This window comes from Danio rerio, chromosome 8 (assembly GCF_049306965.1).
Source record: "Danio rerio strain Tuebingen ecotype United States chromosome 8, GRCz12tu, whole genome shotgun sequence".
Lineage (NCBI taxonomy): Eukaryota > Metazoa > Chordata > Actinopteri > Cypriniformes > Danionidae > Danio > Danio rerio.
Genome location: NC_133183.1, coordinates 39,041,084 through 39,047,083, shown reverse-complemented (window position 1 = coordinate 39,047,083; position 6,000 = coordinate 39,041,084). Strand labels below are relative to the sequence as shown.

Sequence of the window (6,000 nt, the reverse complement as noted above, 5' to 3'; positions counted from 1 at the left end):
AAGAAAATTTTCATTTTCTTAAAAAATAAGTTAAATCTTTGTAGACTATATATATATATATATATATATATAATTTATTTAAAAAATGTGGGCAATATATTATAGATTTGTTTTGAAAAAAATGTATTCTATTCTTATTTTTTTTAATACAGACCTCTTGAGTTCTTAATCCGGGCCTGACACTATCAAATAGTAAAGTATTAGATAATTGTTTTGGGCCAGTTTCCTGTACAGTGTACTTTTTGTGCACCATTAAACCAACATAATGAATTTTTTCAATGATTTAGTTTCTTCTGTATCAGTTTTCACTGTCCAGAAAAGTTTGTGATGCATACTCTGTGGAGTCAGTGTTCATGTGTTGACAGAACTGTTTTTATTTGGCAGAGTTACAATTTTAATCTTGTATAAAAAAAGTACCTTGTGTTTAATTTTAAAACATTGTTCTGCACGATATCACAACATACAATTGTAATTTTAGAGTGTGTCATGTGGAGGAGTTGACCTTCTCTCCTGTAACAAACATGAAAAAGCAAAGGTAGGGTATATTGGATTTTATTTTAAAAATTGGCATATTTTGAACCGTATGTAGTATTAAATATAATGTTTAATAATGTCTGTTTAGCACACACTTGAGTTGTTTTAGCTTTATTTTCTGTGTTTTGATTATGTTTTTCAGTCTCCTCATGAGCCATTATCTTTGAATTCTGAACAGAGTGAGCTTCAAAGAGGTTTGTCTATATAATTGTCTTTTAAATGTTGATCTGAAGAGATATTTTCTTATTGTTCCTGTATCTGTGCAGTTATTTTTATATAATAATACATTTAATATGGGTGTAGCGATACATTATTATATTGAGAATCGCAATATAACAATTCAAAGTTTTTTCTTTAGATTAGCCTCTATTCACACGGTGAGTATTATGTGTAACAGGGCTCGAAATTGCGACCATTTTGGTCGCATATGCGCCCGAAAATTAATCGATGCGACCTCATAATATATTTGGGCGCATTAGTGCGACCTGTTTTGATTTTTTTTTTAAAACGTGCTGAATCGCTCTTCCCTGACGCTATATTGGTTCATATTAGCTGTCAATCACTCAAGGCTATCCACTGTTAGATGACAGGGAGGGAGCTTTTATGTCCACGGGAAATGCAAACGGCTAAAGTGTGAAAACGTAAAGCACACAGGTTTGCAAAGTGCAAACCCCACCTAAAGTTGAGGCGCAGATGAGAGCGATCATGACACGTGGTGAATAATGATCCGCCAGCTGAGATCAATCGAGTACGTGCTTTTCGGAGAAGGTGGTCGAATCTCCATGCGTTGCATTCACTGCGTGTTCAGCGCAAATGTCCGCTAAAAGTCAAATCTAATACTGTATCATCGCCAAAGAAGCTCGCCTTTACTAAGTTTACACTGAAACTGCGTCTCATAACAAACAGCGGTATTGTGCCGGTGCTCAACCTGCTCATAAATTGGGTCGGCTGACTCGCCTGCTTTTCCACAAACACAGAAAAATGAAGATCAGCTCAGACTGAACATTTAAATTGACACAAACTGAAACCAAAACTTTTAAATAGTGATAGAAGTGAGACTTTATTTACTTTCTTTTGCCTATTCTTTCATGAGATGTATATATTTTTTTTATTTAGTTACTGATGACTGTTTTGCAGCTTTCAGCCTTGAATTTAATATTTTATTATAATCTTTTGTTTGTTTTGCAGCTGAAATATTATTTATTAAACTGACATGCATATATATGCTGTTTAGCAGTACAAAATAAATATTTCTTACTGCAATGCTTCATTTTTGTTTGATGCAAACTATACATTTATTTTTCAGAAAGTAACAGACTTTTTATAGCAGATAACTTGCATTCAAGCACATTCAAGGCAGCATGATAATGACAAATGTAATTCATTGTTACTATTATTGTCATTTTCATCATCATTAATATTCTAGAATTTTAATACATACACATTTTGGAATTATTGCACACAAATATCAATGTCATCTCTAAATTTTTTGTGGTGCTCCTAAATTTTTTGTGGTGCTCCTAAATTTTTGAAGTTGGGAGCACCGGTGCTACCAAGTAAAAAAGTTAATTTCGAGCCCTGTGTAAGATTAAACGTTTACACAGTTGCAGTATAAACTACTGTTGTTAAATGATGAAAATAATGCAAGTTGAAATCTGATGATGACAAATGCCTGGTTATACCAGTGAAAATGATCTATTTGCATGTGGACCATAAGAGAGTGCAAGCATACATCTAACACTCATCTTCAGAATTTTGAATTTGTATTCTGATGTCATCTCTGTCCTGTGCATTAAAGACCAATTTAAAGTTTAACATGCCAGATCTATGCAAAATTGAGCATTTTAACCATTACTAGGCCTACATATTATAATAATATTGTTTTTTACCACATTTGAGAAATAACAAATATTACTAATATTTAAAGCTTTTTTTTTATAGCTTACAATATTGAGATATCAAGAGAAACAATGTCAAGTTTGCTGACCTATCAATAGGCTATTGTTTTAATATCTGTGTGTTTGCTCATGGTTTATGAGGACCAAGTATGTCTACTGAATGTGACTTAGCAGTAGGCTATTGTTTTGTTAAATCTGTTTATTCATGGTTTATGAGGACATGGTTTGTTATGCGAGACTTAAAGCTTTTAATGTTTTCTTCATCTTTCTTTGCTTCTCTCTTTCAGCGCCTCCATGAGCCTGTGGCTTTAACCAACACAAACAGAGCTGTCTTCTACAGAGGTTTGTTAATTATTTTGTCATGCTAATTTGACACTCCTTAAAGGGATAGTTCATCCAAAAAGTGCAATTGTCTCATTATTTGATCCCCCTTTACTTGTCTCAAACCATTATTGGGATATTTCTTCTGTTAAAGACAAAAGAAGATACTTAGAAAAAATATGGAAACCTGTAACCATAGACTTCCATATTATTTGTGTTTTCTGTTGTGGAAGTCAATGATTGCAGGTTTTCTTCTTCCATCAAAATATCTTGTTTTTGTTGTTTAACAGAAGTAATAAACCCTTAAAGGTTTGGAACACTTGAGGGTAAATTAATAGTGAGTAAATATAAATTTTTGTGTGAATCATCCCTTTAAGTGCTAAAATGACAGTTTCATATTTCTACTACATTCAACGTAGCAGTCCTGTGTGTTTAGTCATGGTTTATGAGGACCAAGTATGTCTATTTTATGTGAGTTAGCAGCAAGCTATTGTTATATCAAATATGTGTGTTTACTCATAGTTTATGAGGACATGATTGGTTATGGAAGACTTGAAGCTTTCAGTAAGTGAATGTCATGTTTTCTTCATCTTTCTTTGCTTCTCTCTTTCGGTACCTCCATGAGCCCGTCGCTTGGACAAACACAAACAGAGTTGTTTTCTACAGAGGTTTGTTAATTCTTTTGTCAAGCTATTTTGACACTCCTTAAAGGCATAGTTCACCCAAAAATGAACATTTACTCACTATTAATTTACCCTCAAGTGTTTCAAACCTTTATGGGTTTCTTTTTTTCTGTTTAATAAAACAAATGAGATACTTTGAAAAAAGATGGAAACATGTATCCATTGACTTACATAATAGAAAACACAAATAATATGAAAGTCAATGGTTACAGGTTTCCATCGTTTTTCAAAGTATCTTCTTTTGTGTTTAACAGAAAAAAGAAACCCTTAAAGGTTTGGAACACTTGAGGGTAAATTAATAGTGAGTAAATGTTAATTTTTGTGTGAATCATCCCTTTAAGTGCTAAAATGACAGTTACATATTTCTGCTAAATGCAGTGTAGCAGTCCTGTGTGATTAGTCATGGTTTATGAGGACCAAGTATGTCTATTAGATGTGACTTAGCAGTAGGATATTGTTTTAATAAATCTGTGTGTTTACTCATGGTTTATGAGGACACAGTATGTGTAGGTTTACATGGTGCTAGCAGTAGACTATTATAACATGTGTTTCTTCATGGTTTATGAGGGCATTTTTTGTTATGCGAGACTTCAAACAGTTAGTAAACAAATGTTACATTTTCTTTATCTTTGTTTCTCTCTTTCAGTACCTCTATGAGCTCGTCACTTTGAGAGGTTTGTTAATTATTTTGTCAAACTATTTTGACACTTTTTAAAAGGATAGTTCTCCCAAAAAGTACAATTGTGTCATCATTTGCTCACCCTTTAATTGTCTCAAACCTTTTTGGGGTTATTTATTCTGTTAAAGACAAAAGAAAATACTTACAAATAATATGGGAGTGAATGATTACAGGTTTCCATCTTTTCTTGTTTTCTACCATGAAAGTCAATGATTGCAGATTTTCTTCCACCAAATGTCTTGTTTTTGTTTTTTATCAGAAGAAATAAACACGTAAAGGTTTGGAACCCTTGAGGGTAAATTGTTAGTGAGTAAATGTTCGTTTTTGGGTGAATCATCCCTTTAAGTGCTAAAATAACAGTTTCATATTTCTGCTAAATGCAGTGTAGCAGTCCTGTGTGTTTTGTCATGGTTTATGAGGACCAAGTATGTCTATTGGATGTGACTTAGCAGTAGGATATTGTTTTAATAAATCTGTGTGTTTACTCATGGTTTATGAGGACACTGTATGTAGAATGCAATGTTAGCAGTAGACTATTGTTTTATAACGTGTGTGTTTCTTCATGGTTTATGAGGACATGATTGGTTAAACAAGACTTAAAGCTTTCAGTAAGCGAATCTCATGTTTTCTTCATCTTTCTTTACTTTTCTTTTTCAGCACCTCCATAAGCCAGTCGCTTTGACAAACACAGAGTTGTCTTCTACAGAGGTTTGTTAATTCTTTTGTCAAGCTATTTTGATACTTCTTGAAAGGATAGTTTTACCCAAAAATGAACATTTACTCACTATTAGTTTACCCTCAAGTTTTCCAAACCTTTATGGTTTTCTTTTTTCTGTTTAACAAAACAAATAAGATACTTTGAAATAAGATAGAAACCTGTAACCATTGACTTCCATAGTAGTAAAAAACAAGTAATATAAAAGTCAATGGTTACAGGTTTCCATCGTTTTTCAAAGTATGTTTTGTTTTTAACAAAAGAAATAAACCCTTAAAGGTTTGGAACACTCGAGGGTAAATTAATAGTGAGTAAATGTTAATTTTTAGGTGAACCATCCCTTTAAGTGCTAAAATGACAGTTTCCTATTTCTGCTAAATGCAGGTTAGCAGTCCTGTGTGTTTAGTCATGGTTTATGAGGACCAAGTATGTCTATTGGATGTGACTTAGCAGTAGACTATTGTTTTATTAAATCTGTGTGTTTCTTCATGGTTCATGAGGACACAGTATGTGAAGGTTGACATAGTGCTAGCAGTAGACAATTATAACGTGTGTTTCTTCGTAATTTGTAAGGGCATGATTTGTTATGCGTGACTTAAAGTAATTTAACAATGTTAAAAAAAATCTTATCTTTGCTTCTCTTTTTCAGTACCTCCCTGAGCCCGTCACTTTGACCAACACAGAGTTGTTTTCTACAGAGGTTTGTTTATTCTTTTGTCATGTTATTTTGACACTCCTTAAAGGGATAGTTCACCCAACAGTACAATTGTGTCCTCATTTGCCTACCCTTTACTTGTTTCTTTATTTGTTCTGTTAAAGACAAAACAAAATACTTTTAAAAAGATGTAAACCTGTAATTCATAGTAAGTAAATGTTCATTTTTGGGTGAACCATCCCTTTAAGTGCTAAAATGACAGTTTCTTAATTAGACTAAATGCAGTGTAGCAATCCTGTGTGTTTAGTCATGGTTTATGAGGACATGATTGGTTTTGTGAGACTTAAAGCTTTCAGTAAGCGAATGTCATGTTTCCTTCATCTTTCTTTGCTTCTCTCTTTCAGTACCTCCATGACCCAGTCACTTTGTCAAACACAAACAAAGCTGTCTTCTACAGAGGTTAGTTAATTCTTTTGTAATGCTATTTTGACACTCCTTAAAGGGATAGTTCACCC

At 33.0% G+C, this 6,000-nt stretch overlaps 1 long non-coding RNA gene across 1 annotated transcript in view; it reads left to right on the top strand.

Annotated features, from left to right (window-relative positions):
- The first annotated feature begins 2,924 nt into the window (after window positions 1-2,924).
- LOC141375797 (uncharacterized) overlaps window positions 2,925-6,000 on the top strand; it is a 26,435-nt gene continuing 23,359 nt past the window's right edge. Inside the window, exons 1-5 of the long non-coding RNA XR_012384607.1 lie at window positions 2,925-3,421; window positions 4,083-4,110; window positions 4,773-4,823; window positions 5,480-5,530; window positions 5,890-5,944. This is a non-coding gene — a long non-coding RNA (uncharacterized lncRNA). The remainder of the gene's footprint in view (window positions 3,422-4,082; window positions 4,111-4,772; window positions 4,824-5,479; window positions 5,531-5,889; window positions 5,945-6,000) is intronic.